The sequence below is a fragment of the Saccopteryx bilineata genome, chromosome 4, assembly GCF_036850765.1.
Source record: "Saccopteryx bilineata isolate mSacBil1 chromosome 4, mSacBil1_pri_phased_curated, whole genome shotgun sequence".
NCBI lineage: Eukaryota > Metazoa > Chordata > Mammalia > Chiroptera > Emballonuridae > Saccopteryx > Saccopteryx bilineata.
Genome location: NC_089493.1, coordinates 132,147,145 through 132,163,140, shown reverse-complemented (window position 1 = coordinate 132,163,140; position 15,996 = coordinate 132,147,145). Strand labels below are relative to the sequence as shown.

At 38.2% G+C, this 15,996-nt stretch overlaps 1 protein-coding gene across 6 annotated transcripts in view; it reads right to left on the bottom strand.

Moving 5' to 3' along the window:
- PEAK1 (pseudopodium enriched atypical kinase 1) overlaps positions 1–15,996 on the bottom strand; it is a 275,077-nt gene that overhangs the window by 111,223 nt on the left and 147,858 nt on the right. Inside the window, exon 3 of one of the 6 annotated variants that reach the window (XM_066278294.1) lies at positions 7,354–7,948. The exons of the other annotated variants lie outside the window; for them this stretch is intronic. The gene's annotated coding sequence lies outside the window, so the exon portion shown is untranslated. The remainder of the gene's footprint in view (positions 1–7,353; positions 7,949–15,996) is intronic. 6 annotated transcript variants of the gene reach the window in all.

Below are 15,996 nucleotides of genomic sequence, written 5' to 3'. Positions count from 1 at the left end.
CTTTTATTTCCCCTTGCTTGGAACAATAGAATAATTAGCCTGTCATTGCACTGGAGTGTTTTATTTCCTCACTGGCTTAGTAACAGACATTATCCTCTATGCCACTGACTTGTGACATTCCCTCTGTGAACCTGTGTCAAATAAATTGCTGGCAAAGACAAACTCAGTCTCTGAGTATAATTGCCCCCCACAACAGAACAGACTTTAGGAAGAGGAGATTATTGGATAAGTCCAAGGTAGCAACAAGGGTCCTTAAATGTGAAGGAGAGAGGGAGGAATTGAGTGTGAGTGATGTGGCTGAGAGACCTGACCAAATGTTGTGGGTCCTAAAGAAGGAAATGGGCCTCAGGCAGAGAATGTAGGCAGCTTGCAGAAGCTGGAATGGGCAAGCAAAGAGCAGCCTCAGAAAGATGCAGCCCGGCCAACACTGGGCTCCAGGACACAGAGGGCGACTGTAGACGCCCGACTCCTGGAGCTGTCAGATGATAAACGCGTATGGTTTTAAACCACTACATCTGTGGTAGTTTCTTATAGCAGCAGCAGAAAGCTGACATCCTGGGCCCAATCTCAGCTCTGACATCCACCCGGGCTATGTGTCCTTGGGCCAGTTAATTATGTTACTAAACTTCAGTTTCCTTATCTGTGAAATGGGTTTCATTCACCAACAGCAGCTCCTGGCTGTTAAAGATTTCAAATAGTGTAAGTGCTGTGTGCCACTGAGTAAGTAATAAAAAAGCTAGCCTTGGTCTTACTACCTTTTATTCTACACTAAGGCAACATATGAAACTCAGAGTTTCTACACACACAAAAAGTGTGAGCCAAAGTTCTATCACTACAGTTCCTGGTAAAATATCAATGTAAAGTGAAGGGTTTGGTCTCATAGACTGTAAGGCTGAAGTTCTTTTAGATTTCAAAGCTCCCAAAGGGAAGAAGCAATATGTGTATAATTCGTTTTAAACCCAGGTCACACGACCAGTATAAAGTCAAGATTCTGCAGCACTGTTTAACCTTCAGGAAAAGATGCCTTTTATACCAGCAAACTTTTGATGACCAAAGTTAATAAAATTTAAGGTAAGAAGATAAGAGTCTTACCTTTTTATTTTAGTATTAAAAAGAAAGTATCATAAGGAAGGTAAATAATGTTTTGTTACCAGTACTCAGTTCATGTCAGAGGTGGATCAGTGCTATTTTTGTTATGATATAGGTTAGCGAACTATGGCCCATGAGTCAAATCTGGTCTGCCCCGTTTTTTTTTTTTTGTAAATAAAGGCACCCCCTCACTTACATGTCGTCTCTCTGTTTTCCTGCCCAATTGCAGAGCCATGTAGTTGCAACAGAGAACAGCCTGCAAAGCCCAGCCAGTTATGGCCTGGCTTTTATCCAGGAGGTGCCCACCCAATGCCATGTGGGCATTGCTTCTCAAGGCATGGAGCTTAATTTCTCTCTAAAATGCTTGAATACACTACATTTTTTAAATGACCTTTCAGCAAAATGTTGGGACTGTTACACACATACAGGAATACTATGGTTTAATGTACCGTCTAATTTGGATGCAATTCTGTGTAGTGCAGGCTCTGTGGCTCCACTAAGACTCCACAGGGGTGAGTTCACTTCTGGCTAAATGGTGTCAATGTAATAACAGCAAAATGACTCAACTCAGCAGGCACATGCCAAGCAAAATAATATAATAACTTACTATGCTGTAATCATTATTCACTAGGAACTAATGTAAACATATTTGATAATTTGTATTAAAAACTGACAATTATGAAAATTATCTAAAAGTTTTATTTCATTGATATTGATTGAGTATCTAATTCTAATAGGATTATAAACCTTTTATAAGACTCATACCCATATGTTCTTATGATCTAGTGTGAGGAAAGGAACTAATAAATTATTGGGGGTGAAGACTGCCAGGAACTAAACTATATAACCATTAAATTTTCAAAATAAACATATGAAGAAATAATTCTTGTTTCCATTTTTACAGCTGACGAAACAGACTCAGGGCAAGTGAGCATCCATCCAAGGTTATGTCGCCAGAGCTTTGAGGCGACTGACCTGGGACCTCAGCCCAGCCTCTCAGTCTCTCAGATTCTCCTTGCATCACTCCTACTTTTTACAAAGTCTTCAGATCAATTATCCCTCATGTCTTTAGATACAACTGTGTGTCTCAGCTGCCTGTCTGTTCTTTGGATAAAAGGTTTTGAGAAAACTAGCTTCACCTTCAGTCAGGTACTTTCCATGGAGAAGTGAACTATCCTTAAGATTTAGCAAAAAGGTAAATTGGGCTCCTAAATTTTGACAAATAAATGTCAACTTTGCCATTTATACAATTCTGTTACCTAAAGTATATGGCTCTCCCCTTGACTCAACAATACAGGATATAGACATTTCAGAATCTCATGGAAGAATGTATTAAATTTAGTTTATTCTAGAAATCTGCTTGCTACTATTTGACAAAGGCTAAACAGAAGATATTTTAGTCACATGTTCCCTTCACTAAATTCTATACTTGCATGTACATCATCTATAAGCTACAAACCAGGATAATATCCTAGAAGTCCTATGAAAAAGTCATCAATAAAATCAGATTTAAATGTTATACACCTGGCTTTTTATAAAAAGTGATATGACAAACATCTTATCAAAGAACATTTCTAGCTCTTTTGCAAAACCCCAGACTGAGTTATTTGAATTGTTTAATACACCCACATCCCTTACTAACAGTCCATGTAACATCTCCTAGAGTTCAACATCAGGAAAGATAATTTTTTCTATTTATCAGCAATGAGAAATTTTTAAAAGGAACATGTAAGCTTGGAATTTGGGGGGGGGGTAATTCTTTCATTAGATAAAGGAAATTGTGATGGATCACAATTGCCTATGATGAATGTATTTACAAAGCAGTACATCTATAGTCAGAAAAGACAAATCAAATTAACTGAAAACTTCATTAAATGGAATAATGTTCTATCCACCACTTTTGAGAAAAGGAAATAATAAGATATGCAAAAAACAGACTTTGGAGAATCCAAGATAAAAATTAGAAATGGTCTCTGCATCCAAAGAAATTAACCTAGTAGAGGAGTTTAAATGTAAAAATAAAATGACAAAACAGAAAATGATAAGGAGCATTCTAAGATTTACAAGACAGAGTTCTAGGAGTTCAGAGAAATGAAGCATTGCTTCAACAGACGAAAGGAAGGTTTTATAAATCGGTGGCATTATTAACCTGGAGCTAAAAAGATAGAGAGGATTTATTTCTTTTTTTTATAAGGGCAATGTTTAGAAAAATAAAATCCACCAATTTTAAGTATAGAGTAGAATATTTCCTCACTCAAAAACATTCCCTTGTGCCCCTTTGCAGTTGGATCCTTTCCTTCCAACTCCTGGTACTAACAACTTGCTTTTAGTCACTATAGATATTCCTTTTCCAGAAGTTCGTATCTTTGGAATCATACGGTATGTAGTCTTTAATGACTTCACTCACTAAGCATAATGATTTTGAGATTTATACATGTTATTCTGTGCCATATGATTTCATTCACTTTTTACTTTCTGACTTATGAATTATTTCAAGTGTGTTATTTGAGGGATTTTTCAGATATCTTTCTGTGCTGATTTCTGGTTTAATTCCCTATCGTCAGAGACATACTTCATATGAATTTCAGTCATTTTAAATTTGTTTCTTTGATGGCTCAGAATATGATCTGTGTTGATGGATTTTCCATGTGTACTTGAAAAGTGTTAAGTCAAAGTGCTTAATGGTGTTGTTTAGGTCTATTATATCCTTGCTGAATTTTGTCTGCATGTTCTATCAATTACCGAGAGTGGAGTATTTAAGTTTCCAAGTAAAACTGCGAATTTCTCTATTTCTCCTTGAAGTTCTGACAGTGGCAAAACAGGACCAGGTGTTAGACCAGTAGTCAGACTGGACCTTGGTTCATCAACCTTGGTACTCAAGTTCTGGCTAAGAAGAATTCAGAGCTAAGACTCAAAGTGTAAAATAAAGTTTATTTAGAAAATCACAAAGGTAGAAGAAATGGGCTCAGGAAACAAGTTACAGAGGAAAAACAAGGGTCTCTGGAGCTTAGGAGAAAGAGAGAGAAGCAAAGAAAGTGGGGGTAGAGTAGGGTGGGGGTGGTGAAAGGCACCAGTGTGCTCAACAGAGAAGTACTACTATATTTTGTTCTTTTTTATTAGTAGTAGGATTCCATAAAACAGATATACTAGAACTTCTTTAGTCACTCAGCAGTTTTTGGTTATTATTATAAAGAATGCTGTTAGTAACATTTGGACACATTTCTAGGTGGTTTTCATTATGCTTGGGTTAGTATCTTTTTTTTTTTTTTCTTTTTTTTTTTTTTTTTTTTTTTTTCTGAAGCTGGAAACAGGGAGAGACAGTCAGACAGACTCCCGCATGCGCCTGACCGGGATCCACCCGGCACGCCCACCATGGGGCGAGGCTCTGCCCACCAGGGGGCGATGCTCTGCCCATCCTGGGCGTTGCCATGTTGCGACCAGAGCCACTCTAGCGCCTGAGGCAGAGGCCACAGAGCCATCCCCAGCGCCCGGGCCATCTTTGCTCCAATGGAGCCTTGGCTGCGGGAGGGGAAGAGAGAGACAGAGAGGAAAGCGCGGCGGAGGGGTGGAGAAGCAAATGGGCGCTTCTCCTGTGTGCCCTGGCCGGGAATCGAACCCGGGTCCTCCGCATGCTAGGCCGATGCTCTACCGCTGAGCCAACTGGCCAGGGCCAGGTTAGTATCTTTTTTTAAAATTTATTTACCTAGAGGCAGGGAGGCAGAGAGACAGACTCCCACATGTGCCTGGACTGGGATCTACCTGGCAAGACCACTACTGGGCAATGCTCTGCCCATCTAAGGCCATTACTCCATTGCTCGGCAATCGAGCTATTTTAGCACCTGAGGCGAGACCAGGAAGCCCTCTTCAGCACTCGGGGCCAACCTGCTTGAACTATTCAAGGCATGGCTGCAGGAGGTAGAGAGAAAGAGAGAGAGAGAGAATGGGGGGGGAGTGGTTGAAAAGCAGATGGTCACTTCTCCTGTGTGCTCTGACTGGGAATTGAACCTGGGACTTACTTCCACATGCTGGGCTGACGCTTTACCACTGAGCCAACCAGCCAGGGCCAGGATAATATCTTTAAGTGGAATTGCTAGGTATAATGGTGAATGTATGTTTAACTTTATATGCTACTGCCTATGGTTTTCTAAAGAAAACACATATCTGCACTCTCACTGGCAAGGTCAGAAAATTGCAGTTGCTGCACAGCCTCAGCAACATTGGGCAATGTTGGTCTCGTTCTTTCTTCACAAGTGGTGTCCAGCACCTCTCCGTGCACTTACTAATCAATCATGTATCATGAAATGTTTGTTCAAATCTGTCCATTTAAAAACTGAGTTGCTTTGAGTTGTAAAAATTCTTAATGTATTCTTGACACAAACCCTTTATCATACAATGTGTCCATAAAGTCACGGTGCACTTTTGACCTGTCACAGGAAAGCAACAAAAGACGACAGAAATGTGAAATCTGCACCAAGTAAAAGGAAAACCCTCCCAGTTTCTGTAGGATGATGTGGCAGCATGTGCGCATGCGCAGATGATGACGTTAACACCGTGTATACAGCGGAGCAGCCCACGGCCATGCCAGTCGAGATGTAGACAGAACAGAGGAAAGTTCAGTGTGTTATGTGGCTTGCTACATTTGAATCCGTGACCAAAGTGCAACGTGAATATCGGCGCGTTTATAATGAAGTGCCACCACATAGGAATAACATTACTCGGTGGGATAAGCAGTTGAAGAAAACTGGCAGTTTGTTGGAGAAACCCGTTCTGGTAGGCCATGAGTCAGTGACGAGTCTGTAGAGGCTATACGGGATAGCTACCTAAGGAGCCCTAAAAAATCTGTGCGTGAGCCCACAGATGAAATTGAATTAGAAAGCAATAATTACAAGATAATCAGCAAAACACTTCTAAATGAACATCGAGTCAAAGAAGATACAGTCTCTTCAGCAAATAGTATCAAAACAAGTGGACATGTGTATGGGCTAAAATGAACCTTAACCTTTATTTCAAAGTGTGTACATAAAATTGGACTTAAAAAAACACCCTAAATGTAAAAGTTAAAGCTATTAAACTTGTAACAGAAATCACAGGAGAGAACACTTGTAACATGAGTTAGGCACATTGAACTGCACTGAATAGGTATGAAACTGGGAGAGTTTTCCTTTTATTTGGTGCAGATTTCACATTTCTATCATCTTTTGTTGCTTTCCTGTGACCGGTCAAAAGTGCACCATGACTTTACAGACTCACTGTATATGTATTTTGTAAAAACTTTGTCCCAGTATGTAATTTGCCTTTTTGTTTTCTTAAGTGCCTTACAAAAAGTGAATCTAATTCTGATAAAGTACATTTTACCAATATTTGCTTTTAGTTTATGCTTTTAATGAAATCTTTGCCTAACTCATGTTACAAGGATTCTCTCCTGTGATTTCCGTTAGAAGTTTAATAGCTTTAGCTTTAACTTTTACATTTAGGGCGTTTTTTTAAGTCCAATTTTATGTACACAATTTGAAATAAAGGTTAAGGTTCATTTTAGCCCATACACATGTCCACTTGTTTTGATACTATTTGCTGAAGTGACTATATCTTCTTTGACTGATGTTCATTTAGAAGTTGTTTGCTGATTATCTTGTAATTATTGCTTTCTAATTCAATTTCATTGAGATCAGATAACAAACTCTGTATGGCTCCAGGCTCTCTAAATGAGAGACTTGTTTTTTCACACAGGTTGTAGTTTATTTTTATAAACATACCACATACACTTGAAAAGAATATGTATTCACCACTGTTTGCTATAATGTTCAATTAAGGCTAGGTAGTTGACAGTACTCTTCAGATAGTCTATGTTTGCTGGTGTTTTGTTGTTTTTTTTTGTCTAGCCTAGTTCCATCAACTGAAGAAAGGATAACGGTAAAATCAACTATGATTGTAAAATTCTCTTCTTTGGCCTATATTCTGTCAATTTTTTCTTTATGTATTTTGAAACTCTATTATTTTGTATACAGTGGTCCCTCATAAATTGCGGGGGTTAGGTTCCAGAGCCCGCTATGATAGGCAAAAATCCGCAAAGTAGTGACCTTATATTTAATTATTTATTATATTTTAAGGCTGTATAAACCCACCACACACTCTTATAAACCTTTCCCACACTGTTATTAACCTTTCCTACCCTCTTATAAACACTTCCTATGCTCTTAAAACACTTTATACACTCTTAAACCTACGTAATTTTAACAACATATAAAATTCTATATGGGTACTCACCAGTGAATATACTACAACATGAATGAAAATGATGATGAATTAGCTGTGCAGTACTGATGACGATGAAGGTGATGATGATGAGATGAATGTACTGCACAGCCAACAAGACCATTACAGGTCTTCTGAAGGCACCATTTCATCAAGAGGTACTGTATCTTCACCCTCGTCTATAACTTCTGTTTTTGCTAAAGCTGTAGCAAACTGGTGTCTTCTTCTGAGTGAGGAACATAGTTATGAGGAGTTGCTGGCGCTGCTTTTACTTCTGGGAGAGGTTTTTAAAAACTAGTATGCCAAACTCTATTGTATTTGAGAACTGCAATGAATGAAGCATTTGGGGGTTCCATTCCTGAGCCACTTGAAGTTATTTGGCCATTCTGACCATGGTTGCGAGGCAATCAAGTGTTAGGTCAACCTTCTCTTCTTCTTCAACCCCTAGTTCCTCTTGTTCCTCTTCCTCTTCTTCACTTGCCGACTTCGTCATCTCCGTCACGACTTCGTCCATCGATCAGGGCATCAATCAGGTCATTAATGTCATCAGGAGTCATGTTATTGAAGCCATCTCCTCCTAGTAGCTTTGCCAGCTTCACAGCATTATCTATCACAGAGTGATGGACTTCATCAGGAGAGAAGAATCCCTTATAAGTGGTCCCTCTTCTACCGCAGGGGTTAGGTTCCAATATCCGCCCATGATAGGTGAAAATACACGAAATATTGACATTATATTTATTTTATTATCTCTATATATTTTAAGACCTTATATCAATTAAATATTCTTTTAATGTGTTTTAATTATCTTATATTTTCAATTTCGTAGGTTAAAAAATGTTTATTTTACTGCAAAAATAATTTAAATATATAAAAATATATTATATACACCGCAAAATTCCGCAATAATCTGAGATACAAAATTAGATATATACAATTTAAGAATCTGTGATACAGAGAAAAAGATGGCAGCGGAGTAGGCGGATGCACAGACACCCAGCTCTCACCACCAAACTGGAATACAAATCAATTTAGGAAAAATCAGCATGAAAAACCAACTCTAAACTGCAAGACTGGCTCTCAAAAACCAAGGAGCAAAGAGGAAATCACAGGAGTCCTGGTAGGGAGCCCCTGAACCTCCTCTGCTTGCCGGAACAAAGGGAGGGGTGGGGCTGAGAGCCCAGAGAGGATCTCGAAGGGTGGGGAGCAGAAACTACTGCTCACAGCCACTTGCCTGGCGACCAGGGAGCGAGGTGCATTGAAAGGACCAGCTTATCTCCCAGATGGAGAGGAGAGGGAGAGGGACAGGCTGTGAGGGGATAAGGAATGCAGGAGAGGAGCTAAAAGGGCTGACTCATCCGTGCTGGAGGCGGTCATAGCTGGGGGAGGGACTGAACCTTTCACAAAACAGAGCTGAAGTACTTCCGGATCAGAGACCTCCGGACATCTCTCCAGCTCCAATCAGCGCAACAAGACACAGCTGAAAACAAGAAGTGGGGAGGAGGGGCAGTAACTCAGGTCTCCATGGAGATCTGAGATACACCTCCCCCTACTGAAGCTGAGAAAACACCCTACCCCCAGTGAGTCTAGCTGGCTAAAGAGGCCTTCAGAGTCTCAGGTTACACCCACCGCATTCCTGGATACAGTTTCAAGGAAGCCCCCTGCTGAGATCAGTAAACAAGACTATCACCTGTTAAGAAAACAAACAAATCAAGACTTCAAAGCTGCCCAAATCCAAAAGTGGATTACAGATAACAGCTGATACCAACCCAAGAAGACCTAGAAATAACACAACTGAAAACTGGAGGCAGACAACACCAAGCCTAGACTCAACCAACTCTACAAATAAAACAAAAAAAAAAGAGGATGAGAAGACAAAGGAGTGCAATCCAAATGAAACCACAAGAGACACCTTCAAGAGATGAACTGAGTGATATGGAAATAATCAAACTTCCAGATGCGGAGTTCAAAATAATGATTGTAAGGATGCTTAGGGATCTTAGAACAACAATGGAGGGGCAGTTTGAAAACCTAAATAAAGAAACAGCAAGTATAAAAAAGAATCAATTGGAGACAACAAATACAATATCAGAAATAAAGACCACAATGGAAGGAATTAAAAACAGGATAGATAGAGCAGAGGATCGAATCAGCGAGTTAGAGGACAACTGGAATGAAGGCATGAAAGCAGAGAAGAAAAGAGAAAAAAGACTCAAAAAGTCAGAGGAAACTCTTAGAGAGCTCTGTGACAACATGAAGAAAAATAACATCCGCATCATAGGGGTTCCTGAAGAAGAAGAAAAAGAACAAGGGATAGAGACTTTCTTCAATCATATCATAGCTGAAAACTTCCCTCAATTAATGCAAGAGAAACTCTCACAAATCCAAGAAGCACAGAGGACTTCATTAAAGAGAAACCCAAAGAAACCTACACCAAGACACATCATAATTAAAATACCTAAGCTAAGCGATAAAGAGAAAATATTAAAAGCTGCAAGAGAAAAAAAAGTTATCACCTACAAAGGAGCCCCCATAGGGATGACATCTGACTTCTCAACAGAAACACTTGAGGCCAGAAAGGAATGGCAAGAAATATTCAAAGTAATGCAGAACAAGAACCTACAACCAACACTACTTTATCCAGCAAAGCTATCGTTTAAAATCAAAGGAGAAATAAAAAGCTTCCCAGATAAAAAACAACTCAAGGAATTCATTACAACCAAAGCAATGCTGCAGGAAATATTAAGGGGCCTGGTGTAAACAGATCAAAGTGGGAAAAGAATACAGCAAAAAAAAAAAAAAAAAAAAAGAAATACACCTTTAAAGAAGAAAATGGCAATAAACAACTACATATCAATAATAACCTTAAATGTAAATGGATTAAATGATCTAATCAAAAGACATAGGGTAGCTGCGTGGATAAGAAAACAGGACCCATACATATGTTGTCTACTAGAGACACACCTTAGAACAAGACACACATAGATTGAAGGTAAAAGGATGGAAAAAAACGTTTCATGCAAATGGAAATGAAAAAAAGGCTGGAGTAGCAATACTTGTATCAGACAAATTGGACTTTAAAACAAAGGATATAGTAAGAGATAAAGAAGGCCACTACATAATGATAAAGGGAGTAATCTAACAGGAAGATATAACTATTATAAGTATCTATGCACCTAATATAGGAGCACCTAAATATATAAAGCAGACTTTGATGGATTTAAAGGGCGAGATCAACAGCAACACTATAATAGTAGGGGATTTCAATACCCCACTAACATCACTAGATAGATCCTCAAGAAAGAAAATTAACAAAGAAACAGCAGACTTATTGGAAACACTAGATCAACTCAATTTAATAGATATCTTCAAAACCTTTCACCCTAAAGCAGCAGAATATACATTCTTTTCAAGTGCTCATGGTACATTCTCTAGGATAGACCACATGTTAGGGCACAAAAGTGCTCTCAACAAATTTAAGAAGACTGAAATCGTATCAAGCACTTTCTCCGATCACAATGGCATGAAACTAGAAATGAATCACAACAGAAAAGCTCAAAAATTCTCAAACACATGGAAACTAAATAGCAGGTTGTTAAATAATGAATGGATTAAGAATGAGATCAAAGAAGAAATTTAAAAATTCCTAGAAACGAATGACAATGAGCATACAACAACTCAAAATTTATGGGACACAGCGAAAGCAGTGCTGAGAGGGAAGTTCATAGCACTACAGGCACACTTTGAGAAGCTAGAAAAAGCTCAAATAAACAACCCTGCATCTAAAAGAATTAGAAAAAGAACAGCAAGTAAAGCCCAAATGTAGTAGAAGGAAGGAAATAATAAAGATCAGAGCAGAAATAAATGACATAGAGGCTAAAGAAACAATACAGAAGATCAATGAAACTAGGAGCTGGTTCTTTGAAAAGGTAAACAAGATTGATGAACCTTTAACTAGACTCACCAAGAAAAAGAGAGAGGACTCAAATAAAATTAGAAATGAGAGGGGAGAAATAACAACTGACATAACAGAAATACAAAATATTGTAAGAAAATACTATGAAGAACTGTATGCCAAAAAACTAGACAACCTAGATGAAATGGACAAATTCCTTGAAACATACAATCTCCAAAAATCAATCTGGAAGAATCAGAAAACCTAAACAGACCGATTACAACAAAGGAGATCGAAACAGTTATCAAAAAACTCCCAACAAAGAAAAGTCCAGGGCCCGATGGCTTCACAACAGAATTCTACCAAATATTCAAAGAAGAACTAACTCCTATCCTTCTCAAACTATTTCAAAAAATTCAAGAGGAAGGAAGACTTCCAAGCTCCTTTTATGAGGCGAACATAATTCTGATTCCAAAACCAGGCAAAGACAACACAAAGAAAGAAAATTATAAGCCAATATCTCTGATGAATATAGATGCTAAAATCTTCAACAAAATATTAGCAAACCGGATCCAACAATATATGGAAAAAATCATACACCATGATCAAGTGGGATTTATTCTGGGGAGGCAAGGATGGTACAATATTTGTAAATCAATCAATGTGATTCATCACATAAACAAAAAGGAGAAAAACCATATGATAATTTCAATAGATGCAGAAAAAGCATTTGATAAAATCCAGCACCCATTCATGATCAAAACTCTCAGCAAAGTGGGAATACAGGGAACATACCTCAACATGATAAAAGCCATCTATGAGAAACCCACAGCCAACATCATACTCAATGGGCAAAAATTAAAAGCAATACCCTTCAGATCAGGAACAAGGCAGGGGTGCCCCCTTTCACCACTCTTATTTAACATGGTCCTGGAAGTCCTAGCCACAGCTATCAGACAAGAAGAAGAAATAAAAGGAATTCAAGTGGGAAAAGAAGAAGTAAAACTATCATTATTTGCAGATGATATGATATTGTATATAGAAAACCCTAAAGTCTCAGTCAAAAAGCTACTGGACCTGATAAATAAATTCAGCAAAGTGGCAGGATATAAAATCAATACTCAGAAATCAGAGGCATTTTTATACACCAACAATGAACAGTCAGAAAGAGAAATTAAGGAAACAATCCCCTTCACAACTACAACCAAAAAAATAAAGTACCTAGGAATAAACTTAACCAAGGAGACTAAAGACTTGTACTCGGAAAATTACAAAGCATTGATAAAAGAAATCAAGGAAGATACAAACAAGTGGAAGCATATACTGTGCTCATGGTTAGGAAGAATAAACATCATTAAAATGTCTATATTACCGAAAGCAATCTATAAGTTCAATGCAATACCAATTAAAATACCAATGACATACTTCAAGAGATATAGAACACATATTCCAAAAATTTATATGGAACCAAAAGAGAACACGAATAGCCTCAGCAATCTTAAAAAAGAAGAATAAAGTGGGAGGTATCACACTCCCTGATATCAAGTTATACTACAAGGCCATTGTACTCAAAACAGCCTGGTACTGGTATAAAAACAGGCATATAGATCAATGGAACAGAACAGAGAACCCAGAAATAAACCCACAGCTCTATGGACAACTGATATTTGACAAAGGAGGCAAGGAAATACAATGGAGTAAAGACAGCCTCTTTAACAAATGGTGTTGGGAAAATTGGACAGCTACCTGCAAAAAAATGAAACTAGATCACCAGCTTACACCACTCACAAAAAAAACCTCAAAATGGATAAAAGACTTAAATGTAGGCTGTGAAACCATAAGCATCTTAGAAGAAAACATAGGCAGTAAGCTCTCCGACATCTCTCGGAGCAATATATTTGATGATTTATCTCCATGGGGAAGTGAAATAAAAGACAGGATAAACAAATGGGACTATATCAAACTAAAAAGGTTTTGCACAGCTAAAGACAACAAGAACAGAATAAAAAGACAAACTACACAATGGGAGAACATATTTGACAATACGTCTGATAAGGGGTTAATAACAAAAATTTATAAAGAACTCGTAAATCTCAATACCAGGAAGACAAACAATCCAATCCAAAAATGGGCAAAAGAGATGAATAGACACTTCTCCAAAGAGGACATACAGATGGCCAACAGGCATATGAAAAAATGCTCAACATCACTAATCATTAGAGAAATGCAAATTAAAACCACAATGAGATATCACCTCACACCAGTCAGAATGGAGCTCATCAACAAAACAACACAGAATAAGTGCTGGCAAGGATGTGGAGAAAAGGGAACCCTCCTGCACTGCTGGTGGGAATGCAGACTGGTGCAGCCTCCGTGGAAAACAGTATGGAGATTCCTCAAAAAACTGAAAATCGAACTGCCTTTTGACCCAGCCATCCCACTTTTAGGAATATACCCCAAGGACACCATAGAACGGCTCGAAAAGGAGAAATGCACCCCCATGTTTGTGGCAGCATTGTTCACAATAGCGAAGATCTGGAAACAACCCAAGTGTCCGTCAGAGGACGAGTGGATTAAAAAGCTTTGGTACATATATACTATGGAGTACTACTCAGCCATAAGAAATGATGACATCGGATCATTTACAATAACATGGATGGACCTTGATAACATTATACGGAGTGAAATAAATAAATCAGAAAAAAAACTAAGAACTACATGAATCCATACATAGAAGGGACATAAAAATGAGACTCAGAGACATGAACAAGAATGTGATGGCAACAGGGGTGGGGAATGGGGGGAGGGGAGAGGGGGGATGGGGTGAAGAAGGAGAGAGGGGTTGGGGGAGGGGAGGGGCACTAAGAAAACCAGATAGAAGGTGACAAGACAATTTAACTTTGGGGGAGGGGTATACAGCACAATCAAATGTCAAAATAATCTAGAGATGTTTTCTCTCAACATATGTACCCTGATTTATCAATGTCACTGCATTAAATTTAATAAATAAATTAAAAAAAAAAAAAGAATCTGTGATACAGTGGGACCACAAAAAGTAGACCGCGATATTAGGGGTTGTATTACTTACACACACACACACACACACACACACACACACACACACACACACACAATGTTTGTGTTTCTGTTTAATTCCAGTGTAATTTTCCTGTTGGATTTTCAGCTATTATATTTTGGATTTCTATAATAGCTATCCCTAGGAATTATATTATACTGGGAACAATTTTTTTTTTCCTGGTGCATGAAGTTTTAGAACTGTTTCTATATATTTCTGCATTGCTGATTCCAAATCTGAAATCCGTTTTTTGGTGCATGCTCTAGTTTTTATGCAATCTTAATTTCTTTTTGTTATAGTTAATGTCATGCATTGGTTTTTAAATTGGAGTTAAAGGGCAACGACTCTTGGATCGAACATAACCACAAGGCAATTAATGTTTTATAAATATCACTTTTACATAATTGTAGTTGTTTTTAAATGTAAAAAATTATTATGTGATAAAAACACCCTCTTATTTTAAGATTGAATCATGGCTTCTTCAAGTAGGCGTAAATGTAAGAATAGTCCTGACACCTTCTGTTATATATGTGGCTGTTACACACTTCAATGTCAAAGGCACAATATTTCATCATTTGTGACATGTGCATATATTGCCTATTTTTAAGTTCCGCTTGGCGATCATGACAAGAATTGGGCTCCTCATATTGTGTGTCATAATTGTGAGGAAATGCTCATGACTGGACAAAAGGAAAATGCAAAGGAATGCCTTTTGGTATTCCCATGGTTTGGCGTGAACCTAAGGACCACAGCAGTAACTTTTATTTCTATCTGATCCCTACAAAGGGCATCAGCAAGAAAAAACAGCATATGATCGCATATCCTAATATTTCTTCAGCAATACGACCTATCCCACAATCTGAGACACTGCCAGATCCAGTTTTCAATGGTTTTGTTTCTTCTAAGGACAAAGAAAGTGAACATGGTAATCAAGTATATTTTGATAAGATGCATGAGGAAAGGGTTGTAGAATCTGAAGGGTCTTCTTCTGATGCCAAGCAGTCATTAACCCTTCAGCAGTTTAGCCAACCTGAATTGAATGACTTAGTAAGAATGACATAAAAATTGTCCTTGACTTTCTGAAGTATGAGGAGCATAACTGAATCATTTGTGTGGATCTTAAAATGGTAAATTTCCTGCTAGGACAACAGAGAGGTTTTACGAAGTATCCTTGCTTTCTGTGTTTGTGGGACAGTCGAGCTCGGGAGAAACACTGGACATAGAAGGAGTGGCCAAAATGTAAAGCTCTGGAAGTAGGGATGCAAAATATTGTGAATGAACCTATAGTTAATTGAGACAAGATCATTCTTCCCCCACTTCATATCAAAGTTGGCTTAATGAAGCAGTTTTTTCAGGCTTTGAATAGATAAAGTGAATGCTTTCAATATATTATTTCTGCTTTTCCTGCCTTGTCTTTCGAGAAGATAAAAGCAGGTGTATTCGATGGACCTCAAATTTGAACCCTCCTACGTGACAAAGAATTTGCCAGGAAGATGAATAAGGAGGAGAAAGCAGCATGGTAGTCTTTTGTGGCAGTTACAAGGAACTTCCTTGGCAACAAAAAAGCAGAAAACAATGAACTTCTGGTTTAAAAGATGCTGTTGGCTTTCCTTGACATTGGATGTAATATGAGCGTTAAGATTCACTTCCTGACCTGACCTGTGGTGGCGCAGTGGATAATGCGTCG